At 44.2% G+C, this 20,574-nt stretch overlaps 1 protein-coding gene across 8 annotated transcripts in view; it reads left to right on the top strand.

The window, feature by feature from the left end:
• The window catches only part of LOC119974827 (regulator of G-protein signaling 7), a 585,527-nt gene that overhangs the window by 24,142 nt on the left and 540,811 nt on the right, over positions 1-20,574 (top strand). The gene's annotated exons all lie outside the window — the stretch shown is intronic.

Raw genomic sequence — 20,574 nt, forward strand, 5'->3', positions numbered from 1 at the left:
CAGATTCTTAGTTGAACTATAAAACATAAGACGTAGGAGCAGAAGTAGACCATTTGACCCATCAAGTCTGCTCTGCCATTCAATGAGATCATGACTGACCTCATATGATAATCCTCAACTCCACTGTCTTGCCTTACCCCCAAAGCCCTTGATTACCCAACAGATTAGAAATCTGTCTATCTCAGCCTTGAACATACTTAACAGCTCAGCCCATGGAAACAGACAAGCAATTTCTGCATTCTCACAACCTGTGGGATCTCCAGTGTGTCGTGGGAGTATCCGTTTAAGAAAGTTTTTTTCTCATCACATGGCTTCAGTGATGTTATTTTGTGGGTGGAGCTGAACTGCGGCTGTGAGGTTTTTCAGTTTCATTATCAGTTTGACTGCTGTGCACTACAGATGGAGAAAATAAGTGTTTTGGCCAGCCTCTCTCTATTTTCATTTAAATATCTGTTCCAGTAAAAATCACCTTGGTGGTGGCTTTGGATATATAATTGCTTTCCGGAGGAGTTGAATCTGCTGGTTAAAAATTAGATCAGAATTTCAGTAACAAGACCAGTCTTAGTCATGTGAGAATGCACCATGCTGGGCAACGCCCTTGAAAAGGGGTTTTTGGTTTCTTGGATTTTGTTATTGAATTGGAACAGTTAAGGGGAATTCATTGAGTGTTATTCATTGATTACTGTAGCTGTGTGGTGTCTTTATGTTTGTAATTGATAAAAAAAATTGATTAAAAAAGTTAACATATAGATGTTAACTAAGTTCTTCGAATAAATCTTGTTTTGATTAAAGTGTCTAGGAAGACTGATGAATCAGACCTGAAGGAAAGGCTCTTGTGCTTATCCTAGCCAAATTCAACATAAAGGTTGAAGGTCAGATGGACTTCATAATATACTTTGGAGTTTCTAAGCTCTGGCCCAAAACCACAAAAAAAAACACACAGCTAAATAACTTGGGTGCCAATTTTACATATCTGTGGCTATTTTATGGGAGAATGGACATGTCTGTTGCTTATCTTGCTTCTGCTTCAGGAATGCCATCATCAGAGGCTAATATCCCTATTCTGCCAACATTTCTATGAGCGGTGCTAGTTAAACTAGTTAAACAAGCTCCTGAAATGGCAGTCCTGACGATGAAACATTTTAAATGGAAATAATCTAAAGATGGGACTTGATGATTTTAAGTGATAGGGCTGTAACTATTTCCTTTGGAATCTTGTTCCATTGTGTGATTGTCCTTGGGAAGGAAGATTGCTGACACGCTGTCTTGGAAACAAAATACCTTTGTTGTTTTGTGTGAATGACTATTGCCACAGCGCACTAACTACTCATTTCTGACAGTTCCACCACACCATTGCATATTTTCTAGAATATGGTCAGGCTGTTTTTACTGTAGTGATTCCCATTCTAAATATATAATCAGGGATGTGACACTGGTGTACTTCTCAAATGTGAAGAATCATGCAGCATGTCTTTGGATTGCTTCAATCTTATTTATTTCTCTCGCCCAATAAGGAAGATCATTTATGCATGTCTAGAAGAGTAGACATCCTGGGGACCTACAGAGATCCAGGAGAGATGCCTTCTGTTGCAAGGAAATGCCAGATCCAATTTAATAATGGCCCCTGATTCCGTGGTGGTGACATTTGGACAAGAGTGTTTCATGAGAAAAGCAAATTATTGCGGATGCTGCAATCTGAAACCAAAGAGAAAATGAAGGTCTGGCAGCATCTGTAGGGAGAGAAAAGAGCTAACGTTTAGAGTCCAGATGACCCTTTGTCAAAGCTTTGCCAATGGATTTCAGAAACCTAGTATTGCCATGTGAATAGTTTAATTTCTTTTGAGACTTAACGCTATGTCATTGAGAGTCTGCAAAAGCTATGTTTCGGTAGATCTTTTCAATCACAAACAATGCAGCCTTTCTGGCAGGATATTATGAGAACTGTTGATACAGACAGAAGCTATTTGGCTCATCATGTCTGTAACCTGCTCTCCAAACAAGTATCATGGCTTAATGCCATTATGCTGACTTTCCCCCACACCCCTATACATTGTTTCTATTCAAGTAATCACCTAATGCCCTATTGAATGCTCCACCACATTTCCAGGCAATACATTCCATACCAAATCCCTTGTGTGAAAAATGTTTCCTCTCCGTAGTTCTTCCCTTTTAAACACCTCCTTTACGGCAGCTGGTGCTTTAAAAAGGGGGCATTTCTTGCCTCTCTGTGCCCCAGTTACTCCACCCTGATGCAGCCGGGGACACACTTTGCTGCTCCTGCCTCACCTAGCTTGAGCGAGGAAGATTGGGCAAGACAGGGACTTTGGAATACCAGCGAAAGTAAGTTCGTTGAGAGTGGTAATCCAATGGGGATTCCCACTCTGATGAAGTTATGGGCCATTTTCATCTAGGATACTGGTAGCATCCATTACTTCACACATATTACAGGACATATATTCCACTTGACTGAAATGTCCTGCCATGTCTTACTTTTACGTCTCTTGTGTTAACTCTATTCTATTATGAATTACTTTGTATTACCTTACTATATTGGCCCTAACGCTTCCTTGTTCAATGCTAGTTTTTCACACATTGCCCACTGACATGTGAATGAACAATATGTAAATTACACTGGTGAGGGTTACTGGTTCGTAGGTTTCTGGCTGACTTTTATCCCCTTTTTTGAGTATGTCACAGATGTTATCTTGTCTTCATGGGTTTGTTAAGTAAGTTGACGGACTCTTGAAAGAGATTGGTCAATATTGGAGACAGTGCATCAGCTGCTAACTTTAAAATCCCGTGAGTGATTTCATCTGGACCCAGAGCTTCATTTGGATTTATTTTTTGCAATAAGGGTGGATCAGCAGAGGCACTTAAAATGTCCAGATAAATGGAGGCAAAAATCCCTATATCAGTTACTGTATGTGTAAACATGTTCAGTCAAATTTTTGAGATTCATGATAGCAAATATAATTACTCAAAATTACTCGTAAAAATTGTTAATACAGCCAAATTCAATAGAAGTTCCCCCATACTACTGCAGTACCATTTAATTGAGATGTACTGAACTTTTCATTATTAATCAGACAATTAAATAGCATAATCAAGTTATTATAGTCAAATTATAAACATCAACAAACCTCAGGGCCTGATAATATTTCCCATTTTGTCCCATGATAAATAATTTCAGACTTTAAAGAAGTCCCTGGGTGCCACATCAAACCCAAAGTTAATATGCAAACATATTTTAACTGACATGAATTGCTCTGTGATTGTTTCTGAATGACTGTGATGAATATTCCTGATCCTTGATTTTTGTATTCTTTTCAGGCATGTCATAATCCATGTTCCCACTTTAATTTACATAATTGCATCTGCCTTTCTCCGGGTCTTTGATTTTATATCCTATAATATTTCCCGACAATTAATCTCCACTCCTCCTAATTTGGGTACAGTTTCCAATCTGCCAATTTACTATTGAGTAAATTGTCAGCATAAATGCAGTTAATGAAACTTGAGCCCACTTCAAACCCCCTTTGGTCACCTTGACTAATGTTTAATCAAAAAGTTCCCCTAAACCCGTAGACTTCGGATATGTCCTATGCCATTTAAAAATGTATTTTAACAACCGTATTGTGTTGCCAACATAGATTCCCTTTTATAATAAAAAAGCTATTCAGCTGTCATTGTTGCTGTAACAATTAACTTGACACGTAAAATATAAGTAACAGTAAAAACTTTGAAGGACAATATTTATGTTTTCCTTGTCATCCCTTTTACCAGTATGTTCCTTTTCTGTTTTTATTATTTTACATTTTATTTCACTTTTCTTTTAATATTGCAATCCAACTTTTAAAATATTTTATTCTCTTTTTATGAAATGAATACTATTGTGTCAGGGACTTGAGGACCGTTCTGGAGGCAGGGCACAGATAATTTTTGTCCACTATCTCATGGCAAACTGGTCTCACAAGTAACTGTGCAGTCATTTCAGATACGGAAGTTGATGGTTCAATCTTTCCTTGATGCAGCGTAGTCTGTTGGACAATTGAAAGTTCTATTGTTCGATGAGTTCTCCTGGCACCCTTGGCAATGCTGTTAAGGCATGGTGTCACAGTGGTTAGCACTGCTGACTCACAGCACCAGGGACCTGGATTCCATTTTTGGCCCTGGGTGACTTTCTGGGTGGAGTTTGCACGTTCTCCCTGTGTCTGCTTGGATTTCCTCCGGGTGCTCCCGCAATCCAAGGATTTGCAGGTTATGTAGATTTACCATGCTAAATTGCCCCCCAGTGTCCAAAGACATGCAGGTTAGGTGGATTGGCCATGGTCAATGCACGGATTAAGCAGATAGGCTGAGGGAGTAGGCCTGGGTAGAGTTCTCTTTCGGAGGGTTAGTGCAGACATGAGGGGCTGAATGGCCACCTTCTGCACTGTAGGGGTTCTATGGATTCTATGGGCAGCACGGTAGCATGGTGGTTAGCATAAATGCTTCACAGCTCCAGGGTCCCAGGTTCGATTCCCGGCTGGGTCACTGTCTGTGTGGAGTCTGCACGTCCTCCCCGTGTGTGCGTGGGTTTCCTCCGGGTGCTCCGGTTTCCTCCCACAGTCCAAAGATGTGCGGGTTAGGTGGATTGGCCATGCTAAATTGCCCTTAGTGTCCTAAAAAGTAAGGTTAAGGGGGGGTTGTTGGGTTACGGGTGTGGGGTGGATACGTGGGTTTGAGTGGGGTGATCATTGCTCGGCGCAACATCGAGGGCCGAAGGGCCTGTTCTGTGCTGTACTGTTCTATGTTCTATGTTCTATGTTTCACTGAGATAGGCTTTGTACTCAATTTGTACTCAAAACATGCTTTTTTGAAAAAAGGAGGTGCATTTGAGTTACATAATTAACATCCAATGTGGCCACACTTAAAGGTAAAAAAATTACATTTTTGCATATCCTCAGTGTCCCAAAAGATAAATGCAACAGTATATAATAGTTCATTCTATTTCTTACCTTATCAGATCCTTGATCATGCTGCTCTTTCATATCTCAAGATTCATGGTTTTGACCTAGCCCTGCTCGCAATTGTGAATATCTTCTGTAACCCAGTCCTGCTCCTCATTAAGAATGCAGCTCACAGCCTGTTCTCACCAGTGAGTACTTACAGTCTGAAGGCTTCACTATAGTTGACGCTTAGATAGTCAGATAGGTCTACTCATCAGAGAATATCAACAAACTATCGGTCGTCACAAAATGAATGAAAGTTCCTTTTGAATCAGAAAGCGTTTCTGGAATAAAAGAAAACGCAGGGAATACTCAGCGGGTGAGGCAGTATCTGTGAGAGGAAGTAACAGAAATAATTAGCTGGATTTAGTGGCCGTAGTGTTGGGTCTTCCGCAGGCTGGAAAACATGGTAGCATCCCCACTACAGCCATTTCTGGGCACCACAATGCAATTAAAAGCCAATCATTAACCTACCTGGTCATTGTTGGAATTCCCGAGACCTGCAGGGCAAATGTCTTGCCTCTGGGAGCTGTGGACTAATCACAGGTTGGCAACTCTCCAGTCCCAACAACGCCATTGCCAGTACTGCAGGAATCCCCAGATGGAGGTACAGCCATGGAGCCCCATAAACCAAGTCAGTAGACAGGCTCAATGGCCGAAGATCAGACCACAGGCGTGGATATCATCCAATGACCTGTTTGGAAGGTTTGCCCTTTGCCTCCCAGCCCCGGCCCGTGAACTCATTATTTTTTCCCCAAGTTACCTGTTTCCTACACCCTGGAAACCCCTGGAATAAAAGAGTAAGGGGCAGCACAGATTTGAAGAAGCCTGCGTGACAGGGAGCAGAGATTATTGGTTCATGAATGTTTATTGGATTGGAGGATAACAAAAATTAACTTTGTTAATATTACTATTATCGGTATTACTACCCCTTCTACTCTGAATCTACATGAATAACCCAGAGGGAGATTCTCTGGGGCCACTAGCCCCAGGCAAGATTTGTAACGGCCCGTTGATTCCTCCCAAATTTGGTCTCTTCAATCTGAGTGCGTGATCCCACCTGAGAATTGCATGGTGAAGAATGGAGACTGCTCTCTCTGTTGCTTTCTCCGTCAGATTCTTGCAGACTGTAGGATTCAGGGATATCAAGGAAAACCCTGTAACATGATGCTACAGTGATTTGCTGTGGACTCTCCTCCTCTCAAAGCCCATTTATGTGAAACACATGTTGTAACCAAGTAGAAATGCCAATTAGCTATCCCCTCAACATCCAACTTCATTAGAGCTTGAAATTAAATAGACAGTTTAAAGGATAACCACTCAGAATCTGACATTCCTAACACCTCCCTGTAACTTGCAGACTAGTCCATCCATCATCAGCACAGCTGCCCTGGTCCTTGTTTGCAGGTGTGGATATCTCACATCCTCTTCCCAGGAAGGCAACCTGGGGTCCCCTTTAACAACCAAACCACCATGGGCAGCACAGTGGCACAGTGGTTAGCATTGCTGCCTACGGCGCTGAGGACCCGGGTTCGAATCCCGGCCCTGGGTCACTGTCTGTGAGGAGTTTGCACATTCTCCCCGTGTCTGCGTGGGTTTCACCCCCACAACCCAAAAGATGAGCAGGATAGGTGGATTGGCCACGCTAAATTGCCCCTTAATTGTAAAAAATAATTGGGTACTCTAAATTTAAAAAAAAGAAAAAAAAAAAAAAACAACCAAACCACTTGAGCTTGTTGTCAGGCAGAATTCAGAACAGGTCACATGTTCATCTTCATCCCTCCATTTTACCCTGGAGACAATCCCAAATTATAACAATCTTACAAATTTCATATTTATAATACACAAAACATGGAAGTTTTGTGTACTGTGGGAAGAGTAGTGATAGACCTCACAAGGACAAGGACATAGACAGACTTATGGAATGGGAAGACATGTTCCAGATGAAGGGCAGGATTCTCCGCTCGGGAGACTAATTCTCACACCAGAGTAGAATCGCTCCTGGTCTGTGCTGGCACTAGGGACAGCACCCTGGAGCAATACCCTCTCGCTTGCCATGCAAATTCATGCATGGCAGGAAGCTACTGATATTCTGTCAGAATCTGGCTATCGGGCGGCCCGATACTGAGGTCCGGCTGAGGCCCCGCTCCCCACCATAACAGAAATCCTCCCCCCACCTATCGCTGACAAGTAGGGGCCTCATCACCCCTCACCGCTGCAGCAATTACAGGTCAACCCCCACAGCACGTATGCATGAGGGTCACCAGATACCCTGTCCACTGACCCCCTCCAATAGAGACCCTCAAACACAAACCCCCCCCCATCAGAACCCAAAACAGACCACCCCCCCATCATACCCCTCCATCGGACCCACTCCATTAGACTTGCAAAGGGACCTCCCCATTAGGGACCTCCATCAGATCCCCCAACAGAGACCCCCCATTGGACCCCAAAAGATCCCCCTGCCTAAAAGCTGAAGAGCAATCCAGGAGTTAGGTTTAAAAATCACTGCATTTTCACTTACCCTTTTCTAACTCCTGCTGCTCAGATTGAAGTGTTCAAAGCAGCATCTGTTACAAGTGTCAGAGGCTTTCTCGAAAGCCAAGTACACTTCAAAGGGCTTGAAATCAGTTGACCGCCTTTGAAATGCAGATTTTGAATTCAATTTCACACAGCAATACATTGCGTTAACCAGTGATTGACAGTTTTATTATTCCAGGGACAGCTGCTTGGTGGATTGTTCATTGAACTTTCCCTTCACATTTGAATGCACCTCCATTACCCTGCTTTGATGCTGAGCACAATGTTTATAAACAGCCTTGCTATGATTGACAGCCCCTTCCCATGTCAAAGGCAGTTAAGTGCTTTGACTACCTCTTTTTCACAGCTGCAGGCACGTAGCTGTTTTCGATGTGGCGAGGGTCTGCTAAAACTGCTGCTTTGAACATTTCGTCTGAGGCAGCAGATGTTAGGAAAGGGTAAGTGAAAAAGCAGGAATTTTCAGGCAGGGGTCACTGATGGGGTGTCTCTTTTGAGGGTCTGATTGAGGAGGGTCTGATAGGGGCGGCTGTGGTGGGCAGGATTTGTGTTGGGCTAAGGGGGTCCACCCATGGGCTTTGTGTGGGGGGGGGAGCCTACCTATCACATTTACACTCTGCAGGGTCCACTGCATCAGGGCCACACTTGAAAACACTTGCACCAATACATGCCTGCATGAATCCCGGCTGAGAGGACAGAGAATCATGGGGCCATGGAGAATCAGGCTTCCAGCCCAATAATTGGATGTAAATGGGTTAAATTACCCATCTGCATCCTTCTGCCGGTGCGAGCGTGTAGCCCGCTGCCACCGTCGGCAGGGAACCGGAGCATCGGAACGGGATAAGCGCCCGGTTTTTTGCCGACCGCTGGATTCTCCGCCGATTGGGAACCCCATTACTGGCGGCAGACATAGAGAATGCACCCCAAAATTTAATGAAAGGACGTTAGAACTGATGCATTTAAATTGGAAGAACAAGGAGAGGCAATATAAAAGAAAGGGTAAAATTCTACAAGGGGTGCAGGAGCAAAGAAACCTGCATATGTGGCATTTGTGCACAAATCGTTGAGGATGGCAGAACAGGCTGAGAAAGTGGTTTAAGTTATATAGGATCCTCGGCTTTATGAAATGAAAATGAAAATCGCTTATTCTCACGAGTAGGCTTCAATGTAGTTACTGTGAAAAGCCCCTAGTCGCCACATTCCGGAGCCTGTTCGGGGAGGCTGGTACGGGTACGTAAAGGCATAAATTACAAAGGCAAGGGAATCATGATGGACCTTTATAAAACACTGGTTTGGCTTCATCTGGAGTAATGCATCTAATTCTGGACACAACATGTTATGAAGGTTTTAGAGAGAGTGCAAAAAACATTTACAGGAATGACTCCAAGAATGAGGGACTTCAGTCAAATGGATTAATTGGAGAAGACTTTGTTGATCTCCTTAGAGAAGAGAAGATTGAGAGGATATTTGATAGAGGAATCTAGGTAGAGTCGATGGAGAGAAACTATTTGTATTGATGGAACGGTTGAGAACCAAAGGGCAATTGTTAAGGGAACCAAGGGCAACATGAGGGAAAACCTTTTTATGTAGCATGTGGTTACAATCTGGAATGGACAGCCTGAAAGAGTGATGGAGGAAAGATCACTTGTGGCTTTGTAAAATTACCCAAAGGTGAAAGGAATTGTAGGCCCATGGAGAAAGGGCCAGGAAGTGGGAAAAGGTAAAGTGCTTTTATGGAGAGCTGGCATGGACTTGATGGGCCAAATGTCCTCCTTCTTAAATGAAACCATTTTCTATCATTCCAATCTAAAATTCTATGGCCTTTATGAAAAGCACAGCTCTAATTTAAGAAATGCAAACTGCAGTATTGTGCATTATTTTGAACGTTTCCTGTTAGCTAAGATCCCTGATGAATGGGATGGAGCTGATTTCTATTTAGTTTTATTCTCTGATCAATAGAACTATCTGTGAAAAACATGAACTGCAGTCAGGCCTTTAGATTGTAACTGCTCGCTAGTGGGACTAGACTGTGAGCTGCATTTATAATTAGGAGCATGGTTAAGCTACAGATGACATTCAGAATTGGAAATAGGTTTGGGACTAGGCCATGATGAGATGTGAAAGAGAAGCTTGATCAAATACCCGATGAGGTAAAAACTAGAAGGATCCATTGTCTGCTGTTGTATTTCTCTTCGAGGCCACTGCGGACAACCTAATGTTTGCTAGGCTTTTAACAATGACATTACAGCAAGGCAAGGAGGAGTCGCTGGCCAACAGCTGTCAAGGGGTGCAGCGGAGGGGCTCTTGACCTCTGATTGATCAAGAGAAGCTTGGTGATTTGTAATGGTTGGTGTAATATGAGAATAAATTTATTTGCACAAATTCTGTTTTATACTCATGACAAAAACAGCTCAGTTGAATCAGTATCTTCTGACCCTAATCTCCAAGCTGGCATTCCACTCCAACACACAAACTGCTGTCAAAATTACAGCGAAGCTAACAGGGCTCAAGTATTTTTATGTTCAAGTGTTACAGCAACAAAAGAGACGTGTTCGAGATGTGTCGCTTTGCTGTTAGCTTCAGAAAATGCCACCACAGGGCCTGGTTCTGAGTTACGAGTGTCGCAATGTACCTGCAATTGCACGGTAAATAGAAAGCAAACTTGTCACAAGAAGTTAAATCAAATCTAATTGCCTTTTTAAAATAATATGGGCGCGATTCTCCCAAAACGGGAGAAATCGTAAAGCTGGCGTCAAACCCGGGCGGGTTGCGCGCCCCTTCCCGACCGGGAACCGATTCTGGTCCCCGGTCGGGGCTAGCAGCCCGACGCCGTAGGCTCCGGCATGACGGGCTTAACGAATATCGTTAAGCCCGCTTGCCGGAGTTAGCGCCGGCTGATGCGTCATATGACGTCAACCGCGCATGCGCGGATTGGAAGACTCCAACCCGCGCATGCGCGGATGACGTCATCGCGTATTTGCGCGAAACCCGCGCATGCGCGGGCCGGGTTGCCCCTCAGCCGCCCCGCGAATGGATACTGCGGGGCGGCGGAAGGAGAAAGAGTGCGCGGGCATCGGGCCCGCTGCCCGCGATCGGTGCCCACTGATCGCGGGCCCATGGTACCCTTGGCACGGCCGTGGTACTGCCGTGCCAATCGGTGCCATGGTTATGAAAAGCGAGTTTGTGATGCCGTTTTTACGAACGGCCAGACCAGTTGTGTTTGCCGTTCGCAAAAACGGCGTAAAGGGCTGGGACTTCGGCCCATCGAACAGCTGTGAATCGCTGCCGGCCGTAAAAAAACGGCGGCAGCGATTCGGGTCGGGAGTTGGGCGGGGGGTGGGGGAGAATAGCGGGAGAGCGGGAAAAATGTCGGGAAGGCCCTCCCGCTATTCTCCGACCCGTCGTGGGGGTCGGAGAATTTCGCCCTATGTGTCAATTATTTCCAGTCAATTTCCCTGGTACTGATAATTACTGTTACAAGTGTGGACTCTCACTCTTTCAGCTTTTAATTGTTGTTGGAGAAGGTTAAATTTTGTTGATCTTGCACTCTCTTTCTTCGCTGCCCCTTCATCTAATCTTTCTTTTTATTTCTCTTTTTGTACCTGATTTGACATTGAGTTCATCATTCTAAATTACGGTTACTTCTCAGTCTTTGTGTCGTTTTTCTCATTTTCCAGTACTCCCAGTGCTCAATCTCAATGTTGCAGGTTCAAATCTCAGTCCAGAGACTTGAGCACAAAATTCTAAGCCGACACTTCATTTCAATATTGAGAGTCGGCTGCATCTGGAGGCGTTGGCTTTCAGGTGATTGTTAAAGTGCGGCCCTTCTGTTATCGCAGATGAAAGTAAAAGATCCCATCTCACTGTTTCAAGTAGAGCAGGCGAGTTATTCCCGATGTCATAGAATTCCTACCGGGCAGAAGGAGGTCATTCAGCCCATCAATTCTGCACTGATTCTTCGAACCTTCACCTTTACACTCCCCTTCCACCCCGCCCTATCCCTGCAACCCCATAACCTAACCTGCACATCCCTGGACACTAAGGGGTAATTCAACATGGTCAATTCACCTAACCTGCGCATCTTTGGACTATGGGAGGAAACCGGAGCACCCGGTGGAAACCCACACAGATATGGGGAAAACATGTCAACTCGACAGAGACAGTAACCCAAAGTTGGAATTGAACCCGGGTCCCTGGTGCTGTGAGGCAGCAGTGCTAACCACTGTGCCACCATGCCGCCCACAAATATTTGTCCTGGCAAATATTCACCTATAACTAACACCGTTAAAACAGATAATCTATTCATTGTCATGTTTTGTTTGTCACTTGCTATGCCCAAATTGGCACCGTGTTTTCTACTTTTCTACATTACAACAGTAACTACAATGTAAAAGTACTTCATTAGCTGTAAAGATCTCTGGGAAGATCATAGGTTGTGAAATGCACAGTGAAGATGTAACTATTTATTTCAGAATCCTTCAGTTGATCAGTTAGGCGATATGCAGGATAGAATTTTCTGCCAAAGCTGCTTTGACGACAGGATTGGGAGGAAGATAGGATGAGAGGGTGTCACATTGGTGTGCTGACAAGTTCTTGCCTCTGACTGATCTTGCGGGAGGGGGTATGGAAGTGGGAGGAGTTACCCACCCGGCAGTGGTGGGTTGCCAATTTGAAAATGAAAGCACCTAATTGTGGGCAGAATGGAGGACATTGGGACTTTCAGGATGCCAGACAAGCCCCCTGCCCAGGCCAAAGCCTAAAAGATCTGTGGAGGTGCCTTGCTGGCTATTGACGTGTGGCATCCTATGTATGGTGGGTGGCATGGTAGCACAGTGGTTAGCATTGTTACTTCACAGCGCCAGGGTCCCGGGTTCGCTTTGACCTGGATGGTGCAGAGCTTCTTGAGTGTTGTTAACGCTGCACTCATCCAGCCAAGTGGAGAGTATACTATTACACTCCTGACTTGTGCCTTGTAGATGGTGGACAGGCTTTGGGGGGTCAGGAGGTGAGTTACTCACCATAGAATTCCTCGCCTTTAATATAAAGAACAAAGAACAAAGAAGAACAACAAAGAAAATTACAGCACAGGAACAGGCCCTTCGGCCCTCCCAGCCTGTGCCGATCCAGATCCGTAATCTAAACCTGTCGCCTATTTTCCAAGGATCTATTTCAATCTGTTCCCCTCCCATTCATATATCTGTCTAGATGCATCCTAAATGATGCTATCAGGACCACCTCTACCACCTCCGCTGGCAAAGTGTTCCAGGCACCCACCACCCTCTGCATAAAAAACTTTCCACGCACATCTTTCTTAAACTTTCCCCCACTTACCTTGAAATAGTGACCCCTTGTAATTGACACCCCCACTCTTGGAAAAAGCTTGTTGCTATCCACCCTGTCCATACCTCTCATAATTTTGTAGACCTCAATCAGGTCCCCCCTCAACCTCCATCTTTCCAACGAAAACAATCCTAATCTACTCAACCTTTCTTCATAGCTAGCACTTTCCACACCAGGCAACATCCTGGTGAACCTCCTCTTCACCCTCTCTAAAGCATCCACATCCTTCTGGTAATGTGGCGACCAGAACTGCACGTAGTATTCCAAATGTGGCCTAACCAAAGTCCTATACAACTGTTACATGACCTGCCGACTCTTGTACTCAATACCCCGCCCGATGAAGGCAAGCATGCCTTCTTGACAGGAGCGAGAGTAACAGGGTAGTTGTTATGGGGGACTTTAACTTTCCAAATATTGACTGGAAATACTATAGTTCGAGTACTATAGATGGGTCAGTTTTTGTGCAGTGTGTGCAGGAGGGTTTTCTGACACAGTATGTAGACAGACCAACAAGGGGCGAGGCCACATTGGATTTGGTACTGGGTAATGAACCCGGCCAGGTGTTAGATTTAGATGTAGGTGAGCACTTTGGTGATAGTGATCACAACTCGGTTATGTTTACTTTAGCAATGGGCAGGGATAGGTATATACCGCAAGGCAAGAATTATAGCTGGGGGAAAGGCAATTATGATGCTATTCGGCAAGATTTAGGAGGTATAGGATGGGGAAGGAAACTGCAGGGGATGGGTACAATCGAAATGTGGAGCTTTTTCAAGGAACAGCTACTGCGTGTCCTTGATAAGTATGTACCTGTCAGGCAGGGAGGAAGTTGTCGAGCAAGGGAGCCGTGGTTTACTAAGGAAGTTGAAGCACTTGTCAAGAGGAAGAAGAAGGCTTATGTTAGGATGAGACATGAAGGCTCAGTTAGGGCACTTGAGAGTTACAAGTTAGCCAGGAAGGACCTAAAGGGAGAGTTAAGAAGAGCGAGGAGAGGACACGAAAAGTCGTTGGCGGATAGGATCAAGGAAAACCCTAAGGCTTTCTATAGGTATATCAGGAACAAAAGAATGACTCGAGTAAGATTAGGGCCAATCAAGGATAGTAGTGGAAAGTTGTGTGTGGAATCAGAGGAGATAGGGGAAGCATTAAATGGATATTTTTCGTCAGTGTTTACACTGGAGAAAGACAATGTTGTCGAGGAGAACACTCAGGTTCAGTCGACCAGGCTAGATGGAATTGAGGTTCAAAAGGAGGAGGTGTTAGCAATTTTAGAAAATGTCAAAATAGATAAGTCCCCTGGGCCAGATGGGATTTATCCTAGGATTCTCTGGGAAGCCAGGGAGGAGATTGCAGAGCCTTTGTCCTTGATATTTATGTCGTCTTTGTCGACAGGAATAGTGCCGGAAGACTGGAGGATAGCAAATGTTGTCCCCTTGTTCAAGAAGGGGAGTAGAGACAACCCTGGTAATTATAGACCTGTGAGCCTTACTTCGGTTGTGGGTAAAATGTTGGAAAAGGTTATAAGAGATAGGGTTTATAATCATCTTGAAAAGAACAAGTTGATTAGCGATACTCAACACGGTTTTGTGAAGGGTAGGTCATGTCTCACAAACCTTATTGAGTTTTTTGAGAAGGTGACCAAACAGGTGGATCAGGGTAAAGCTGTTGATGTGGTGTATATGGATTTCAGTAAGGCGTTTGATAAGGTTCCCCACGGTAGGCTATTGCAGAAAATAAGGAAGTATGGAATTGAAGGTGATTTAGCGGTTTGGATCAGTAATTGGCTAGCTGAAAGAAGACAGAGGGTGGTGGTTGATGGCAAATGTTCATCCTGGAGTTCAGTTACTAGTGGTGTACCGCAAGGATCTGTTTTGGGGCCACTGCTGTTTGTCATTTTTATAAATGACCTGGAAGAGGGTGTAGAAGGATGGGTTAGTAAATTTGCAGATGACACGAAGGTCGGTGGAGTTGTGGATAGTGCTGAAGGATGTTATAGGATACAGAGGGACATAGATAAGCTGCAGAGCTGGGCTGAGAGGTGGCAGATGGAGTTTAATGCGGAAAAGTGTGAGGTGGTTCACTTTGGAAGGAGTAACAGGAATGCAGAGTACTGGGCTAATGGCAAGATTCTTGGTAGTGTAGATGAACAGAGAGATCTCGGCATCCAGGTACATAAATCCTTGAAAGTTGCCACCCAGGTTAATAGGGCTGTTAAGAAGGCATATGGTGTGCTAGCCTTTATAAGCAGGGGGATTGAGTTTCGGAACCACAGGGTCATGCTGCAGCTGTACATAACTCTGGTGCGGCCACACCTGGAGTACTGCGTGCAGTTCTGGTCACCACATTATAGGAAGGATGTGGAAGCTTTGGAAAGGGTTCAGAGGAGATTTACTAGGATGTTGCCTGGTATGGAGGGAAGGTCTTACGAGGAAAGGCTCAGGGAATTGAGGTTGTTTTCGTTAGAGAGGAGAAGGCTGAGAGGTGACTTAATAGAGACATATAAGATAGTCAGAGGGTTAGATAGGGTGGACAGTGAGAGTCTTTTTCCTCGGATGGTGATGACCAACACGAGGGGACATAGCTTTAAATTGAGGGGTGAGAGATATAGGACAGATGTCAGAGGCAGTTTCTTTACTCAGAGAGTAGTAGGGGTGTGGAACGCCCTGCCTGCAACAGTAGTAGACTCGCCAACTTTAAGGGCATTTAAGTGGTCACTGGATAGACATATGGATGAAAATGGAATAGTGTAGGTCAGATAGGCTTCAGATGGTTTCACAGGTCGGCGCAACATCGAGGGCCGAAGGGCCCGTACTGCGCTGTAGTGTTCTATGTTCTATGTTCTATGCCTTCTTGACCACTCTATCGACCTGCGTTGCCACCTTCAGGGTACAATGGACCTGAACGCCCAGATCTCTCTGCAAATCGATTTTTCCCAGGACTCTTCCATTGACCGTATAGTCCGCTCTTGAATTGGATCTTCTAAAATGCATCACCTCGCATTTGCCTGGATTGAACTCCATCTGCCATTTCTCTGCCCAACTCTCCAATCTATCTATATTTTGCTGTATTCTCCGACAGTCCCCCTCGCTATCTGTAACTCCACCAATCTTAGTATCATCTGCAAACTTGCTAATCAGACCACCTATACCTTCATCCAGATCATTTATGTATATCAGAAACAAGAGTGGTCCGAGCACGGATCCCTGTGGAACACCACTAGTCACCTTTCTCCATTTTGAGACACTCCCTTCCACCACTACTCTCTGTCTATGGCTAGTCCAGTTCAATTTCTGATCAATTGTAAGCCCGAGGATGTTGATTGTGGGGGATTCAGGAATGGTAATGCCACTGAATGTCAAGGGGCAGTGGTTAGATTCTCTCTTGTAGGAGATAGTGATTCTCTGGCACTTGTGTGGCGCAAATGTTGTTTGCCACTTGTCAGCACAAGCTTGGATGTTGTCCGGGTGTTGCTGCATTTGGACATGGACTGCTTCATTATCTGAGGAATCGCGAATGATGCTGATCATTGTGCAGCCATCCACAAACACCCCCATTACTGACCTTATGATGGAAAGGAGGTCATTGGTGAAGCAGCTGAAGATGGTTGGGCCTAGACACCACCCTGAAGGACTCCTGCAGTGATGCCCTGGAGTTGAGATAATTGACCTCCAACCACCACAACCATTTTCCTTTGTTCCAGGTATGACTCCATCCAGCGGAGAGTTTCCCCCCTGGTTCCCATTTACTCCAGTTTAGCTAGGGTGTCTTGATGCCATATTCGGTCAAATGCTGCCTTTATGTCAGGGACAGTCATTCTAACCTCACCTCTGGCATTCAGCTTTTTTGTCAATGTTTGAACCAAGGGAGAACACAATGTAAGGAGGTCAGGAGCTGAGTGATCCTGGTGGAGACAAACTGAGCGACCGTGAGCAGGTTATTGCTGAGTAAGTGCCGCCTGATATCACTGTTGGTGATTCTTTCCATCACTTTACTGATGATTGAGAGTAGACTAATAGGGTGGTAATTGGCTGCGATGGATTTGTCCTGTTTCTTGTGTACAGGACACATCTGGGCAATTTTCCACATTGCCGAGTAGATGCCAGTGTTTCCACGTCGTAACAGCCCTTTGCTCAAACAGAATCTCCTAACTTGCACATTTGCTCTTTGGTAAGGATTGCTGTTATTTCATCCACTAACCAAGGTAAGGCCGGGTAAGCTCAGTTGGCTAGACAGCTGGTTCATGATGCAGAGCAAGGCCAGCAGCTTGGGTTCAATTCCTGTACTGGCTGAGGTTATTCATGAACGATTGGATTGGATTTGTTTATTGTCACGTGTACCGAGATACAATGAAAAGTATTTTTCTGTGCGCAGCTCAACAGATCATTAAGTACATGGGAAGAAAAGGGAAGAAAAGAAAATACATAATAGGGCAACACAAGGCATACAAAGTAACTACATAAGGACCGGCATCGGGTGAGACATACAGGGTGTAGTGTTAATGAGGTCAGTCAATAAGAGGGTCATTTATGAGTCTTGTAACAGCGGGGAAGAAGCTGTTTGTGAGTCTGTTCGTGCGTGTTCTCAGACTTCTGTTTCTCCTGCCCGATGGAAGAAGTTGGAAGAGTGAGTAAGCCGGGTGGTAGGGGTCTTTGATTATGCTGCCCGCTTTCCCCGGGCAGCGGGAGATGTAGATGGAGTCAATGGATGGGAGGTAGGTTCGTGTGATGGACTGGGCTGTGTTCATGACTCTGAAGTTTCTTGCGGTCCTGGGCCGAGCAGTTGCCATACCAGGCTGTGATGCAGCCAGATGGGATGCTTTATCTGGTGCATCTGTAAACGTTGGAGCTTAACCAATGACTTGTAAAGGGTTAGATTTGCTTCTTTGCCTTTGTACACTTTTTAAACTCTAATTTAGAGATGGAAGTGTCAGAGATGGATGTGATTATCGACAGATTCATGGTGTAATCTAATGTTTACGGCTAATCAGACACTTTTATCTTGACCTTTTCGCTGGCTGTTCCAAAGAATCTCGCAAGACATTTCAGCTGATGACAATGCTCATTCAATTAGAGCAAGTGTCATAGAATTGATTATATAAGCGACAGACACAGCCCTGTTCAACTTTTTTTTAACTGCACTATTTTTGCTGTTGATGCTGAGCCTTACTTTTATGAGCCTGGGAGGACACCCATATGACCCGTGGCCCTAAGTTCAAAGTCAGCGTTGAGCACAGCTGCTTGGCTGCCTTGCAGGCTGCGGCAATAGTGTTCCCTGCCTGTCCACCCCGATCTCACAGTCCACCTCCTGGCCAACCCCCGCTACTCTCCCTGGCCCTGGCAGAAGCCCCTCAGCCATTGACACAACTATCAGCAAACTATGGCAATGTTGGACAATTTCCATACTCCTTTCTCTCCCTCAGCATCCACAGCGGCGGTTACACGATTCCTAAAAGCCCAAGTGAAACTAGCCATCAGGAATTCAGCCCATCGGAGGTGGAGAATCGCAGAGGCCTCGGAGAATACCGGGTCGGGCCTGCTAATGATATGCAAACGGTGATTATTGTACGTGCGTTCTGAAACGCATTGGCGCCGCTGTCGTGGCGGCAAAGAATTGTACTTTGCAATTTTGGTGTTGGAACTGATTCTCTGCCAATCGCATTTTGCGATTCCGGTGTGGGCCGATGGAGAACCCCACTCCATAACATTTATTTTCTAAAACGTGGAGGAACAGAGTCACAGGACCGCCACTTAGATTTAACAACGAGAAAAAAAAATGTATTAAACATGAAAAGTTGGATTATTATACAATATTCCTTTACTCTGCCCAAATACACACAGATTGAAAGATTAACACGGATTACAATGTACATCTGAACCTACAATGGTCTCATTAACACCAAAGTCCCTTTCATACACGCAAGGTGATTGTGGTCAAATACACACACTATGCACTGAACCCAAGTTAGTATCTGTGGATTTCTCCTCCGCATGAGAATTTCCAAACGCCACTTCCAAAAACACACTTTAAAATCTTCCCTAATAGTAATGCTTTCCCTTAGCGGTTTGCATTCCAAAATCCAGACCAGGTTTTCCAAATGACACTTTTAAACAAAGCTTCTGCTCCACTATTAATAGTGAATCCAGTCCAGGATGTTACGCTCAACTCCTTTTCGGCTTCCTTTGCCTTCACTGCCTTGACATAAGCTTCCAGATCTGGCCACCAATTTCCATGGTTATTTCAACTCACATTCCATAAGCTGTAGTAAAATCTCACAAATCTGAAAATCACTTCAGATATCTTTCTAGCCTTCTTCTCAGCTCCATCTATCTTAACTGAACAGTACTCTGTTCTGTACCTTTAACCTTAGACTTCTTGGAAACCTTTCTTCATTTGTCTGGTTTCCTTAACGAGCTTCTCTTCAGATCTCTGCACTAGTTTTCTTAACCATTACTTCATGGCATGGCTTTTCTTCCAGCAAAGCTGAGAGAGGTGTTCCCTCTCTGGCCTTCTGAATCAACTGCTTCTCACAGAGCTGTGAGAGCTGCCTTCTTTCTCACTACCTATCTTCAACTGCAATCAAATTAGCTGAACTAAAACTTAAAACCTTCTGCACCTTACATGGCCCCAGTTGCTAAGCAACAACTACATGCTTATGCCTTTTATTTCTTCTTCATGCCATAGCCCTCTCTAATCACAATAGGAACACAGTTGGAACTTAACCAACTGCCACAAATACAGATACCTGTGTCCAGCTTGAATCTAATTATAGGTCTTACCCTACCAGACACAGAAACATGAAATTAAACCCACTTAAAACTACACCTTATTTCTAAGGTTTACCAATACAAATATCAATCCCTTCAAACTACCTTTGTTTTCAAAATAATAGCTCCTTTCATGGTGTTGTACTTTAAACAGTTTGTTGAAATGCTGACTCGGGATTTTGTCAATTTTGGTTTCAGACCAGTGGCAAAGAATTATCAGATGTGCCTCAGAGTAGAACAGCTTCTGATTCCCACTGTCTCCTTTTTGAGAAAATGGCCACCACCACCGAGTGGCTTCACAATTACAAATTGATTAGGATCAGATCTTGAGTTTATGAGAGATTGGAGATGTAAATTGATTTCCTTCCATTTTGTTCAACGGTGTACTGCCATTTCTCAAAACCATTGCACTTTTCTGACTGTCGATCAGAGTTTCTGTACCATATATCATATGTAGTTTAAAATTATTAATTTAATTAGATATTTATGAGGCAATCCTTGATCGATACTCTTTTTATTTGTCCTGTTGTCCTCTGAATATCAGAATATATCAGAATAGCGTTATGTAATTGAAGAACACATAAATCGAATAGAATCCAACGCACGCTTTCTTTAAGCAAAAGTACTAGAGCCATAATAAACAGTGAAAAAAGAATTACATTCAAAATATAAAAGTTAATCTCAAGAGTGTAAAAGTTAATCTCAAGAGTTGCGATAAAAGTTTTTACAGAACACAACTGGTCATCACATTTATGTCATTCATTTATGGTGCCTAATTATCATTTAGAAGTAAGAGATGAATTGTCCCAAAAATAAGATATCAATTATGTCAAAAGCTGGTTATTGGTTGAACATATTTTATAGGTGTACCCCTCCAAAACTGCGTCATCGCAGCGCGCGCCACACGTCTTTGGGACAGAGTCTAGAATTCACCTGAAGGCCCT

This window comes from Scyliorhinus canicula, chromosome 1 (assembly GCF_902713615.1).
Source record: "Scyliorhinus canicula chromosome 1, sScyCan1.1, whole genome shotgun sequence".
NCBI classification, from domain to species: domain Eukaryota; kingdom Metazoa; phylum Chordata; class Chondrichthyes; order Carcharhiniformes; family Scyliorhinidae; genus Scyliorhinus; species Scyliorhinus canicula.